The sequence below is a fragment of the Podarcis raffonei genome, chromosome 4 (assembly GCF_027172205.1).
Source record: "Podarcis raffonei isolate rPodRaf1 chromosome 4, rPodRaf1.pri, whole genome shotgun sequence".
NCBI classification, from domain to species: Eukaryota; Metazoa; Chordata; class Lepidosauria; order Squamata; family Lacertidae; genus Podarcis; species Podarcis raffonei.
In genome coordinates this window covers 79,548,703-79,564,101 of record NC_070605.1, presented here as the reverse complement: position 1 = coordinate 79,564,101, position 15,399 = coordinate 79,548,703, and the positions used below count along the sequence as shown (strand labels likewise).

Below are 15,399 nucleotides of genomic sequence, written 5' to 3'. Positions count from 1 at the left end.
CAGGTTATGGAGGTCAGCAATAAAGATAAGCAACGTTCGTGCGTGTGAGAGGCCAGCAGCCAAAGGCCAGCTAAGGAGTAGCTGGAGCCAGCTGGAGCGAAGGGAGCTCGCTGGGAAGGATCTGCCGGACCGGGAGGTGCTACTGTACTCGCAAGTAGGCCGGGCCCCGGGGGAGAGATGGCAGACAGCCAGAGGTCATCAATCCCTCTTGATAAGATGGACGGGAGCAAGCCCTGGGCCGGGAGAAGGCAGGCACTGAAGAAGACAGTGGGAGCCAGGCCAGAGGGGGCTGAGAATTGCTCTGAGGAAGCACCATGCCCAGGAGGGGCTGGTGGACGCCCAGGAGGCCCAGAGGGGGCTGGGACTGTGTTGGAGGGCTGCCGGAATGCCCCTACACGTGAGCTGCGTGCTGAAAAGCAGCTGAGAGAAGAGAAGAGCTTTGCACCAGAGAATGGGGGTGCAGGCCATTCCAAGAGTCTTGAGAGTGCCCAGGCTGTTTGGCAGGAGCTGGAGGGGGTTTGCAGAGAAACCACAGCAGAAGCCAAAAGCCATTTCCCCAAAAGCAGCAGGCAAGCCTCAAGGAGTGCTGCTGGAAAGGTTGGGGGGGCAGAGAAGACCAAAGGCAAGTTTGCAAAGTTTTCCACTAGGCGATGTTTTGTTTGTGCCTCGGCTGACCATCTGTGTCGCAGCTGCCCACAGAGAGCAAGGGAGCCAGGGCAGGACGTTTCCAAGGTCGCTTCCCATGGGAACCAGCCGGGTCTCCATGGCAACTGGGCCTGCAGGGAAGGCAGGCGTGAGAAAGCTTATCAGCTGACTGCTTCGATGGCTGTTTTGGAGAACACCTGCAGCGAACGCCCCAAGGTCGGGGGCAGCAGGAAGTCAGTTGCTAAGGCAACAAAGAAGGACAACTCCGGAGGGGGGAGAGTCCTACGTTGGGTTGTTGACTCGGCTGCGAATGCCCATTTGGTAACAGCGCCACCTGATGGACAAATGTGGAACTGCAAGGCTGTTTCAACTGAGAAAACAGTTAAATTTGCTACAGGTTCACAGGGACGTGTAACCCATGTTTCTAACATGTTTGTCTCTTTCTTACAGGCTGAATTGAAGGTTTATGTTCTCCCTGAGATAAAACATTGCCTGCTATCTGTACCGTGCCTTTTACAGGAGGGATATTCAGTGAGTTTTGAAAAAAATGTCTGTACAATTTCCAGAGGGGGGAAGCAACTGGCACGTGTTGAGAAAAATCAGAACAACCTCTTTGTTCTGGAAACTCCACTGGAGGAAAAGGGAGTGGGGAACACTCATGTGTCGTGTGCTTGCGTGTGGCACAAGAGAATGTCACATGGGTCCTGTGAGGACGTTCAGATGTTATCAGAGTGCACCAAAGGTTGCAGGGTAAAAGAATGTGGTCAACCTTTGAATTGCAAAGCTTGCAGGAAAGCCAGAAGCAAGGGATGCAGTTATCCCAGAGTGGAGAGGGTAACCACAAAGCCTTTTGAGCTTGTGCATGCAGACCTTTCTGATATGCCACAGCCAAGTCTGGGCAAGGCCAAGTGGCTGATGCTGCTGACAGATGATTATACGCGGAACGCATGGGCTTTCACGCTGAAAACAAAGGAGGAGGCAACTCAACTTATCAAAGATTGGGTTGCAGAGGTGGAACTAAGGTTCTCCACCAAGGTGCAGGGGTTCAAATGTGACCGAGGTTCAGAGATCACTGGGTCTGCTCTAAAGGGTTTCTTTCGCCAGAGGGGGATACGTCACAAGGTGACTTCTCCTCAGGAGAGTGGCGTGGCAGAGCTTAGGAGTAAAGCTCTGGTTCGAGCATCCGAAATTCTACTGGATGACTCTGGTTTGCCTCACAGTTTCTGGGGGGAGGCAGTAAAAACGGCCAATTTCACGATGAACAGGTGCTACAATGCAGTGGTAGGTGACACCCCGTATTTCCTGCTTCATCGGCAGAAGCCGCTTGTGCATTTCTTTCGCACTTTTGGTAGCAGAGCCATGGTGCCTGTACCAAAGTTTCTGCAGCAGGAGGGTGGCCCAAGGTACCAGGAAATGATCTTCTGTGGATATGAGCCTGCGACAAAAGGGTGGAGATTCGCATACCCAAAGGTGATCAGACCAAGCTTCTGGTCAGTAAACAGGCTGAGTTCTTTGAGCAGGATGGTTGGGCAAGGCGCAAAGCGCGCTCTGACGTTCACTCAGATTGTCTGTCTGACTCTGAGGAGGAAGGAGAGCCAGAGCCTGAACCTGCTGGTGAAGACCAGGTCCCTGAACAGAGTAGGGCGTCTCCACAGGTTGTTAAGGGAGTGTCCAAGAGTGAGCCCTCATCTCCTGTGTGCATAATGGAGAAAGCTCACAGACGTGTCAAGTCAGAGGGGGAGTCTTCTGATGAGGAAGACGCACATGCTGGCCCTAGTGGGTCAAAAGGAGCACCCCAGTTTGTGCCCAGGCGGTCATCGCGGGCTACAAAGGGAATTCCACCTGAGAGGTTTCAGGTCACAAATGCGTGGGTTGGTTTCGCACAGTGCGAACCTGAGGTTTGTGAGGTTCAACAGGTGCCTAACAACGATGCCAGGAAGGGGCGGAAGGCAATGGGGAAGGTGTTGAACACTCAGAGGTCCTCTCAGAACGTGATTCGAGAGGGGGTGTTAGGAGAGGCTCAGAACTTACAGGGTTAAGAGTTCTGAGTGATGACGCCTCACATTCTGAGGGCGGGCTTAGAACACTGAAGGGAGTGGTTTACTGTGTTCTTTCAGTGTGCGTGTTAGCTCCGTTGAGAGAGCAAGCGACATGTCCGCTCTGTCGCCAGGAGATTTATAGATGTTGTGTTTTGCTAAGGAATAAAGACTTTAAGATAAGGAGACTGCTGCGTTTCAGCCTGAGTTATTGCCTTCGCACGAAGAACGTTCAAGCTTCTGTTCCGCTGTGTTTTACGCTCTGCTGAGTCAAAGGTCCCAGGGGGGAAGACCAGAGCTGCGCAAGAGAAGTGTGCCGGACCCCTGGACGTCATTGACCCCAACATGAGGTCCTGCACAGCCCGAGCTGTGAATAGGCCGCACGACAGATGCATACATTGACCTGTGCTATGTATGCTGCAAATGGGTGCAGTGCGGCATCACATTACAGTGGTACCTCTGGTTGCGAATGGGATCTGTTCCGGAGGCCTCTTCGCAACATGAAAAGAGCGCAACCCGCAATGTCGCGTCTGTGCACGCGCAGGTTGCAATTCGGCGCTTCTGCGAATGCACGTGACATCATTTTGTGCTTCTGTGTGAGCGGCAAAACCTGGAAGTAACCCTTTCTAGTACTTCCGGGTTGCCACGGGACATAACCTGGAAGAACGTAACATGAAGCGGACGTAACATGAGGTATGACTGTACTGCAAAAGGAAAACGAGCACCTCAGATATTCCTCTATGACATGTTTTCTGTTTTCGGAGATCTGTTCAGTGGCAATGCACTCAAAGGGTTTTTCAACCGACCTGCAGTCTGAAGTAGTACACCCCTTTCCGCCACCTAAACCTGAGCTGGGGAGCGCTCGCATGACACATGTAGACACTGAAGCCGACACGCAGTTTGGAAAGCTCTGACCTGAACATTCAACCACCTTGTTTTGCTCTTTGCAATATAAATCTTTATACTTCTTTCCAGCTCTCCCCACGGTTTCCACCCCAACTAAACTACTTCCCCTTCCTCATAGAAGCTGGGCTTCAAACTGTTTTTGTTCCCTAAGGAACTAAACACTCGGCGCGATCAGATCTGCTCCGCCAATGAGTAGCGGAAGCTTTATTTTGATAGGCACAATACAGTAACAATATAGAAGCTGTTGATATAACTATAGAACAGATTTGTACAATTTGTAACTCACCAAGCTAAACACAGCCCACGTCTGCCAGACAACCCTTCTGTTTTTGTAAAAACCTCGTGGGCCACTACACAATTCTGAGGACAGGCATCCTCTGAAAATAATTTCATATTTCCTCTGCCCCCTTAAAAGTGCAGGATGGGTTCTATATAAGGATACTCGAACAACCTTCTCTAAGGCTGTAATCCTAAAGCAATGCTTACTTAGGAGTAAGCGCCATTGAACTAAATGTGCTACTTACAGAACATGCATAGGACTGCATAGTATACTACAGTACAGTGGTACTTCAGGTTAAGTACTTAATTCGTTCCGGAGGTCCATACTTAACCTGAAACTGTTCTTAACCTGAAGCACCACTTTAGCTAATGGGGACTCCTGCTGCTGCCGTGCCGCTGGAGCACGATTTCTGTTCTCATCCTGAAGCAAAGTTCTTTACCTGAAGTACTATTTCTGGGTTAGCGGAGTCTGTAACCTGAAGCATATGTAACCTGAAGCGTATGTAACCTGAGGTACCACTGTATACTATTGGCTGCTGTCCAATAGGAAAGGCAAAAGTATATAGGGGGAGAGTAGGTTCTGCTCTAGGCTGAGGTTCACACTTGCATGAGCCCTACATCTCAGCTGCAAATACTTTCCAGGGGCTCACAGTTGGCCCCCACTTGCTCCTTTCTTCTGCTTGCCACTGCTATCTTTCCTTCTGCAGATAACACAATGGGTAGGAGCAACTCCCAAATCAATACTCTTCTCCTTGAAGCCCCTATTTCCTCTCTCTCTCCTGGTGCAATCTCATTAGAGTCCTAAGAAAGTCATTTTCCTGGACCAAAAACAATCAATGACGCCAGAACAGAGAGGAGACAGTAGGAGGAGTTGCAGAAGAGAAGCCCTGCTCTTTTTCCATTTGCACGGAGCCCCACAAGTTCTGTGCCTGTCTTTAGCTGGAGCTGTGTCTTTTGTTCCTTACCCCCCAAAAAAAATAAGTGAGGAGAGGAGCTTGTAGTCTTAGCTTCTCTGAAGCCACAGAGTGGCTTTGAATGGGAATCAGTTCCCATTTTCCCCAGCAAATGCTTATGTATTCTTATAGAAACTTGCCTTCGACTTTGGGTACTTTTGAGATATGTTTTTTTTTTAACAAAAAGATAGAGAGAAGCAGATAAGCACACTACAGCCAAGTTCCTACTACACCCAGCTTCGTATGTTTTAAATACATGAAGCCCACTCGGGGCAACTGATAAAATAATTGCCAATCGGAGGAAATAAAGTTAAGCAACTCAAAACCAAGCAGGGAAAATGTCTACACCTGCAGTTCCGAAGTACAATAAGTGTTTTGCTTGTTTAAAAATCAATAAAATACACAGCATGTTTAGGTATCTACAGTGGTACCTTGGTTAAGAACTTAATTCGTTCCGGAGGCCCGTTCTTAACCTGAAACTGTTCTTAACCTGAAGCACCACTTTAGCTAATGGCGCCTCCCGCTGCCGCCACCGGAGCACGATTTCTGTTCTCATCCTGAAGCAAAGTTCTTAACCTGAAGCACTATTTCTGGGTTAGCGGAGTCTGTAACCTGAAGCGTCTGTAACCTGAAGCATATGTAACCCGAGGTACCACTGTATAATGCTCTTTGCCAGCGATGGGTAGTCTGTAGCCTAAGGCCCTCTCCCTAATTTCATGTGGATGGCGGGGCAGGTGGTAGAGAAGGGGAGAGAGTTGGGGGAAACATGTACGTGGAGGAAGGGGGCAAAGAAGCTAGAAGGAGAGGGGTAAACTCCTCTGCAACTGATCCATGTGCAGACCACTTAAGAGTGCACTTGAACATCAGGATGGCTTCAGAGGATTGGCAGGTGAATGCCCTGGACCACCTGTCAAAGTGGCTCTGAGGGACAGGGAAGTTTTCCAGTTAGTTTCAGTGCAATCCTATACATGTGTAAAGGTAAAGGTAAAGGGACCCCTGACCATTAGGTCCAGTCGTGACTGACTCTGGAGTTGCAGCGCTCATCTCGCTTTACTGGCCGAGGGAGCCGGTGTACAGCTTCTGGGTCATGTGGCCAGCATGACTAAGCTGCTTCTGGAGAACCAGAGCAGCGCACGGAAACGCCGTTTACCTTCCCGCTGGAGCGGTACCTATTTATCTACTTGCACTTTGACGTGCTTTTGAACTGCTAGGTTGGCAAGAGCAGGGACTGAGTAATGGGAGCTCACCCCGTCACGGGAATTCGAACCGCCGACCTTCTGATCGGCAAGTCCTAGGCTCTGTGGTTTAACTCACAGTGCCACCCGTGCCCCTTGTGTACTCAAAGGCAAATCCCATTGAGTTCAGTGGCGATTGTTCTCAGGGAAGTGGATATAGGGTTGCAGTCTTAATGGTTCTGCTGGGAAGTGCTGCTAATATTTCTTTGACAATAGGTGGGTTACCACGTTAGTCAAAACTGTTTTACTTTGAGTTGTGACCAAGCGGGGGTGGGGGGGAGTCTGGTTCAAGGAGGAAAAGGAAATGACAGGGATCGACACTGCTAAGGGGCCTGCTGAAACCTAAAGTCAGGCATGGAAGTGAGACTTTACTTCATAGCAGGAGGAAGAAATGGGGAACCCAGTGGGGGTAGCACCTCCTGCTACATAAACCATGCTGAAGTTTTTTTTTTTTAATGTGAGGTATTTTTCTTTTGGGATGCAGGTGGCACTGTGGGTTAACCACAGAGCCTAGGGCTTGCCGATCAGAAGGTCAACAGTTCGAATCCCCGCAACGGGGTGAGCTGTCGTTGCTCGGTCCTTGCTCCTGCCAACCTAGCAGTTTGAAAGCGCAAGTAGATAAATAGGTACCACTCTGGCAGGAAGGTAAACGGCATTTCCGTGCGCTGCTCTGGTTCACCAGAAGCGGCTTAGTCATGCTGGCCACATGACCCGGAAGCTCTACGCCGGCTCCCTCGGCCAGTAAAGCGAGATGAGCACCGCAACCCCAGAGTCGGCCACGACTGGACCTAATGGTCAGGGGTCCCTTTACCTTATTTTTCTTTTAGATCTTAATCTAGGTTAAGCTTGGTAAAGAGGCTTAAGATGTATGCTGGTTTGGTCTTAATTTCTGTAGGGTTGACTCCTCAGCTTACAAATCTACAAATATTTGAACAAAGACTATTATGAAATTGATGGAAAGTTATGCAAGATCATCAAGAAAACAGTCTTTGTGTTTCGTGTTATTTTTGCCGTTTCTGTAGCAACAGCAGCAAATGATGGAAATGTAAGAGACGGCCGTAATTAATTTGATGTAGGCATAAAACAAAATATGTTTCTTTAAGGCCTCTTAAGGACAGGGATGGGGAAGAACAGCAATTAATGAAAATTAATCTTGTGGGGAAGGGAAGCAACACTGTATTTGAACATTTCGGTGTCTGTACTTCCAAGAGTTCAAAACAGTACTGAAGAAGCTAAGAATAAAGAGGTTTTCCTAATGCTCCTATGTGAGAAATAATGATATCTGCAAACAATTTGGAAACTGGAATGTAAAGCTGCCCACAATGTTCTGTCCTGTGTGGTTTTAAGTAAAACTGAAACGCTTATGACTAAGTTTATAACAGTAATAATTTCTTTGGTACATTTCTATCACTTTCTTCCTCCAGGCAACTCAGCACAGTCTACAAAGGATTTGATCATCACAACAACCCTGTGACTAGGTCCAGATGAAAAAGCAACCTTCATAGCTAGTGATTTGAACCAGAGCCGCACTACCCAAGTCTTACACCCTAATACAAAAACAATTAGTGATAAATAGTGCTTCTTAGATTCTATCCTGTTGATTGTTCTCAGACATTACGAGTTCTACTCATTAGGGATCATATATTCATTACCAAGAGATACTTCAACAATGCAGTAGGACTCTGAAAGCAGACAATATTGTTTGTGTACCCACTGACATATTGTTACAGATGCTGGGAGAAACCCTTTGTTAGGCTGAAGGTTTGCTAGCTACAGGATGTTTGCACTTTGGTAAGCGAGTGCAAGATGGGAAGATTTGCTACCTGCCACAGAAGTGTTTTGTTTACTCCAACAAGCTCTAAATGTTACAAAGTCTCCACTGTACTGTATCATCCAAAGCAGGGATGTCCAACAGGTCGATTGCAATCTACTGGTCGATCCCTGCGAGGTTTTGTTCGATCGCTGGGCCCCTTCTGGCCTCAATCGTTGGAGAATGGAAGATGGAATTTACAAACCGAGGCTGTCCCCCCCCCCACAGCAATCCTTCAGTGAGTTGCTGTTTCACTTTGACCCCAAAATAATGCAAAAACGTTGCACCTCCCCTCCCAAAAGCTAAGCAACTTATGCCTCCCAAACCCCCTAAAAACGGGGCTTTCCCCCTCCCTAAAAAGCTCAACAACTTTGACCTGAACCCCTGAAGAACAGGGATAGATCACTGCTAGTTTTTAATTCTGTCAGTAGATTGCAGTCTCTTGCAAGTTGGCCACCCCTGATCCAAAGGAAACAAAATGCAGAAATGCTATCCTTCATTTTTCTCCCTGCTTCTCAAGTGGGAGGTGTGTAACATTTCACAGTCCTTTTTTTTAAACCTCCATAATTAACTTTTTTTACTAACAACCAATTAGGAAAGAATTACCCCAAGTTGAGCATTTCTTTCATTTCACTATTTATGAGCCTGACAAGAGGTATACTGAAAAGGCAGAGGTCCATGTAGCTAATCATAGGAATCCTAAATAAATATAACGATAAATAATTGAACATAAATAAGAAATCAAAAACATTTTTCAAAGAAGTGTAGGACAAAAGAACATGAAACTAGGCTTACTTCCAAACTACAGCATTTTAGTGCTGTTGAGGCTCTGCTTCTCTGCAATTAAGTGAAAACGGAGATTCTACACAGCACTAATTAAAGTGTTTTGTTATCCAGCACTGCTCTACCTAATGGCTGCTCAGTGGCGTAGTGTGGGTTGTCAGCACCCGGGGCAAGGCAAGTAATTTGCGCCCCCTAACCTGTGGATTTGCGCCCCCTAACCCTAACCCCCAGATGTTGCACCCGGCCCCCCCTGCACCCCCCACGCTACACCACTGTGGCTGCACTCCTATTTGTTTACTCATTTGTTCGGCAAAGATCCCCTGCAATGTGAAGTAAAAGCATCCTGTTTATAGGTCCTGCCTGATTTATTGCTTCCTGTTCAACACAACAGAGGGATCATTGATGAATGGTCTATTAGAAAGCCAGCTTTGGCTCCCCAGAGAAGTTGGGGGGTAAGACTTTAATTATTGCTTTCCTTGAATTGGTTTTCCTTTCCTTTCCATTATAGCAAAACAGGGCTATTTCACTCTAAAAGAAAGAAAATATGAACACATTCGTGGTTTAAAACTCAAGGAAGCTGTGTTCCAAGTTGCATGGGCACATTGCTGAACACACCAGAGAGGGAGCAGCCATATATTCACTTGATACACGTTGCCTGTTTGGTTCTGCCATACCAACAACCCCCAGCTCCTATTCATGAAGCTGTTGCCTACACTATCATCTGTGCACATGCAACGTCTGTTTCTTTTGCATGCATCTCAGCTTAACTGTGGTGTGAATGTGCCTTATGTTTTCAAATGAGGAGGAAGCTGGTTTGAGGGAAACACATCAAACAGCAATCTTTCTCACACAACTACCCGATAGAGATGGATTGTGGCCAATGTCATGGGTATACAGCTTCAAAGACCAGCAGTGAGAGCACAGTCGAGCCAGAGTAAACAGCAATGTGTACATAACCTGCTGCGCATAGATATATAGATATAGATATAGATATAGATATAGATATAGATATAGATATAGATAGGAGAACACCTAGTTTGGGGCAAGTACTCTTTGGTGAGAAAACCCCAGCAGAGATTTAAAACCACAAATAAAGGATGGTAAATACAGGCTGTTACATCTTTAAAATATGCCCTTGTGAGTTCCAAATCTCCCCTCTTTCCCCAGCATAGGAGAAGACCACATGTTTGTAAGTAAACCATTTTTTTTTAACTTACCAAACTCTTCAAAGGTCAGTTTCATGTATATCAGTCAGAAAAGTTGCACAGGCAGCAAAACTTGGCTTAGTTACAGTGTAGGAAGTTCCTTAATCATTGGTATAGGAACTCAAGAGTGGTTTGTTGGACCCATGCAGCTAAGCTGAGGCAACCAGCTTAGCCTCTTCACACACTGATCTTCTCAGGTAGACTGGGGGAATAAAGGCTTAAGCATGTGGATTATATCAGGCTGATTAACTCACACAGCCAAGGCTAACACTTTAAGTCCCAACATTTGTTTTGTTCTATAGAGCCCAATCACACTCCTTTAGTGAAACTGATTAGGCAAGAGGAAGTATAGTGGTTGTGAAAGTGGGGAAATCTTTATTACTGTATTATTATTATTATTATTATTATTATTATTATTAAAGTTGCTGGTAGAAAATGAAAGATCCTAGCTATTAGAAACAGCACTTGCATGCTTTTAACAGATAATGAATAGAGCTAATGTAGTGAGAGCTGGACCATAAAGAAGGCTGATCGCCGAAGAATTGATGCTTTTGAATTATGGTGCTGCAAGAAGATCAAACCGATCCATTCTTAAGGAAATCAGCCCTGAGTGCTCACTGGAAGGACAGATCCTGAAGCTGAGGCTCCAAGACTTTGGTTACCTCATGAGAAGAGAAGACTCCCTGGAAAAGACCCTGATGTTGGGAAAGAGAGAAGGGGACGACAGAGGGCGAGATGATTGGACAGTGTTCTCGAAGCTACCAGCATGAGTTTGACCAAACTGCGGAAGGCAGTGGAAGACAGGAGTGCCTGGCATGCTCTGGTCCATGGGGTCACGAAGAGTCGGACACGACTAAACGAGTAAACAACAAAATGCAATTCTGAAAAAGTACAACTCTTGTATGTACAAGATTAAAAGAAAAAAGATTTTGTAAGCTGATACGGTGTATGAATTGTGCTTGTTCTGCTTTATAAACTGTTTCGTAGATGAAGGATTCTTTTTGTACAAGAAACCCTGCATCTCGTGTGCCAACAGCTTAAATGCTTTTTATTAAATCTATAAATTATTCTGGACTTGTCCAGTGATTTTTTTTTTAGAAGTAATGTCCACTGGAGCACTGATGCATACAAAAGAGCTCTCCCAGCAGCAACAGCCTCCCTAATAATTTCAAGAGAGGAAGAAAATGCAATCCACATTCCTTCACAAATATGGTTCTGCTCCCTTAATGAAGGGAGAAGCCAAGCTATGCTGATCTCTGCACCGGGAAGAATATTTAGAATGTATCCCCACCAGCAGGTGACTGATTAAACAAAACTCCAGGATCACTGTGTATCCACTTCACAGTATCCCTAAGAGAATACGGCATCTGTTTTATTCGCATATATATAATCCTGAACTTTTTAAAAAAATTGGCCTCTCCTCTTCCTGCCAGCTATTTGGACAAATGGGACTCCCATGGAGGTTCTACAAACAGCAAAAAATTGTTATGAAAAATTAAGTGCTACACAATAGCTCTCAACGTTGATCACTGTATTGTTGTACAGTTGCTAATTTATGTCTGGGCAGGGACTGGCAAACACAGAGCACGTTTCCCCCCCTAGAAATGGTTCATCTACCTTGGAAGACTGTCTCCCACACTCCCTGCTGTGATTTCAAAGAAGATTTACCCTATGCAGACTTCTAATGGCTGTTCACACAAGCATATAGGTTGCATATAGGTTGTAAATCAATGGGCTTAAGTGTGCTTAATTTCCTGTAGCAACAGATTAAAACAGACTTCTTCTTTTTTGCTCACCCAAAGCATGAAAGTTTAGACCTATTCACTCCATACTCGAGGTGCATATATCCCTTCTGCTATAACGGCCTGCTAAAATATACCAAAGCTCATAAAGAGGGAGATAAGTTTGCAAACATGTAACTATTCAGATGTTAGGGGGCATCCTATAGCAAGTTTAGGATGCAGCAGATCCCTGGCTGAGCCAGCATTAAGTCTCCAATTCCGACTCAGCTGAAGATGTAACTTACTTATCATGGCTTAGCCAAAGATAAAGGTAAAGGTAAAGGGACTCCTGACCATTAGGTCCAGTTGTGGCCGACTCTGGGGTTGCGGCACTCATCTCGCTTTATTGGTTGATGGAGCCTACGTTTGTCCACAGACAGTTTTTCCGGGTCATGTGGCCAGCATAACTAAGCCGCTTCTGGCGAACCAGAGCAGCGCACGGAAATGCCGTTTACCTTCCTGCTGGAGTGGTACCTATTTATCTACTTGCGCTTTGTGCTTTCAAACTGCTAGGTTGGCAGGAGCAGGGACCGAGCAACGACAGCTCACCCCGTTGCGGGGATTCGAACCACCGACCTTCTGATCGGCAAGTCCTAGGCTCTGTGGTTTAACCCACAGCGCCACCCGCGTCCCTTAGCCAAAGATACACCAGTGTAATTTGCTCATGCTGGCTAAGCTGGGGCTCAGTTAACTGTGCTGAGGATGGTGTAAGTACCCCCCAAAGGGGTGTTCTGGGGAGGTGGCAGGGGTGGGATTGGTCAGGTGGACTTAAGGTGGACCCTAACTCTGTTCAGCTCAGTCTGTGACCTGGAAAAAGCCTCGTGTAAGTCCAGCTCTATTATAAACCTATGCTTTCCACCAATTTCTTGTGTAGAGGATTGCTCCCATCTTGGCAGTGATTAATGCACCCTTGAATACTTGTAGAGATTCTAACTGAACCATTATTCCCCCCTTTTCAGTATTTCCCCCCCCTTTTTTGCAACATTCAAGGAACACTTATTTACCAGCAGTTTAAACAGTATCTTTATTACTTGCCAGCAAGCATTATTTGTTTCCAAGATTTGCGAAGGTTAAAAGGAATGCTGCGTATTAGAATAGGGTGTGCTTAGAACAGCATGTCATCATGAGCTTGCAAAATGAAAACAAATGATGCATGCAGCAACAATAAGTATTAATCTCTGGCTAGTGAACTGGGAATTCTTCGCTCCCCAGCAACTAAAGTATTTGGATAGAAAATGTTAACACTTGTATCTGAGCCAAAAAAATCCTTGCGGGTGGGAGGGAATCTTCCATGTTCATAACCGTTATCAGGAATGCTACATGCTCTGAATGCAGAGTATTAAAAAGACACATTTAATTCCAAATTTGACAGTTTGGAGTCATGGTAGGGCTGGAATCCTTGCGCAGACGTTTTAATCCCTTCACCTCATAACTCCACATCAAACCACATCCTGTCTCTTCCTCGGCTGTGAGTTGCTGACAAGGAAGACAATCTAGTTCTGTTAAAGGCTCCCTAACGGAGCCCAATGATACATGTTCTACTTTTTTATTTATAGAGTTATTCTGTCAGAATTTCAGTTGTGGGGACTTCCGGGTTAGCGCCATCGGCTAATGGCGGATTCCCTCCGAGCTCCGGAGGGAATCGGCTCCGCAGGATCCGGGTCTTGCCGCTGCGGCGATGCGGGGACCCTCAGAAATCACAGGCGCTGAAGCCTGTGAACTTGGTGACTCGGCGGGCACCATTTGCGCCCCCCGACCCGCGAAGGAGCCTTTTTAAAGGCTTCGGAATGGGGGACGGGGTGAGCGGCACGGTGCTGAGAGTCGACTGCTTCTCCTGCGGAGTGAAGCCGCATGCCATGGTCGGAGAGCACTGACTTCTTCTTGTGAACAATTGGACTCTAAAAGTAACAACCTGTGAGTAATACGGAAATTGGATTTGTAAAGAAAAAAAAAATTTTTTAATTAGGCACGATCGGGGAAGGCGCAAACAGGAAGTCCGTCTCCCCATCTTATAAATAATCTAAAGCAAGGACTAGCTAACTAAGGTCGAGAGAATTTCTTCTTCTTTATTGGGTAAAAGACATTAATTTCACGATTTGGCAGTATAAGTAATTTCACTGGAGGATAAGAGCTAATTTTGAGAGCTGAAGTGCCACCCCCCGGACCCGGGAGTGATCCGCGAGAGAGCCTGTTGAGGAGATATAGAAGAGTTTGACAGCTGTCAAATTAGCTGTCAAGAAGGAAAAAGAGAACTTTGTTTCTGCTATCTCTGCTGGATATATTTGCTACAATTTGGTTATATTTTGTTGAAAACAAGGAAGAACTGATACAAACTAACTTGATTTTTGGATTTGAACTGGAAGGAAGATAAAGTAACCAAAATCCCTCTAGAGGGGATTTTGGAACATTACAAGAATGGCTGAAGGAGGAAAAATTCAAGCTAAATTGGACAGAGTGTTTCTTCTCTTGGGAAAGTTACAAGGCCAAATTGATGTTTTGGCTACAAATGTTGCAACTCTGGACTTAACAGTAAACAAATCCATTGAATTTGATAAGGACTTGACTCATGAAGTCCATGCAGCTGGACAAGAAGAGAAACTTGAAAGATTTGAGAGTGTGGAGAAAGAGATATATGTTGTTTCTGAGGAAAAGGAAGGAGGAGATGTAATGTTGCAGATGACGAAGGAGAGCCAGAGGCCTGACATGATGGCTACAAAGGAAAATAAGTACTGGATGATGAAAATCTGTTTTGAATTGAAGATTGAAGAATGGAGAGATCTCCTTATGTGGAGATCTGAAAACCTATGGATTACAAATTTGATTAAGGTGAAAGTTGGAGCTTTTGGGACATTTGGACTTAAAAGGAGTAAGAAACAAGATTCAGGCTCCACTTTTAAGTATGGAGGTCTGGCTGGAAGAAATATGGACCCTATCGGGACAGAGCTTCTCCGAGATCTGGTGTTTAATATTAAGGACTACCAAAAAAACCGCAGAGAGGAATTGAGAGAGAATTAAGAGCCTCGGACGTGAGGTCTCCAGGCTGATAGTAGACTGATTTGTTGGGGATTGAAACCGGGAAAGGGTGGGGTGGGGTTTGGGAATCCAAAGGGTGCAGAATAATAATCTGTTTTATTTTGTTTTGTTATTAGTATGAAAATTGGGGAATTCGTGGAAGGGAATTTGGGTCGACTTTAGAAAAAAGTTTTAAGAATGAGCACTGATGTTTAAATACTGATGTTTATAAGTTAAAATTGTTTTTTTAAAAAATGAATTAAATATAAAAAGGTCAAAAATTGGGGACAAGAACTTGTTGAATTAACAATTTGAATTGGAATATAAGAAGGGGAGGTGTGGGGAAGTCAGGGAAATATGTTATTGAAAATAAGGATTGTAATCTTTATGTGTTTTTAACTTTTTTGTTTTTTCTTTTTGATTTTTTAATGTATAAAGGTGGAAAAACTCAATAAATATCTTTTTTTTAAAAACCCACAGAATTTCAGTTGTGGGTGCCAAGCTCTACAGCAGTCAGAATGCCATTTGCCCCATTTAGTGGGAGGCAAATTTGCCACACCTCTCCTCCCCGGGAAGAAGAGCGGAGAGGATATCTCCCTAAGGAAAGACATTATGACCTGAGAGTGATTTTACCCAATGGGAAGAGGTGGTTAGAGGCCATTTAAGCTTTTTCTGCCCCACATGCTTCTCTCTTCTTTATTCAGCACCCACCCTTTAGTAGTGTGGGCCTACAGGCTAGTTGTCTGTTTCCAGG

The 15,399-nt window shown here is 45.5% G+C and overlaps 1 protein-coding gene across 3 annotated transcripts in view; it reads right to left on the bottom strand.

Annotated features, from left to right (window-relative positions):
• Positions 1-15,399, bottom strand: part of SH3RF3 (SH3 domain containing ring finger 3) — a 228,674-nt gene that overhangs the window by 53,080 nt on the left and 160,195 nt on the right. The gene's annotated exons all lie outside the window — the stretch shown is intronic.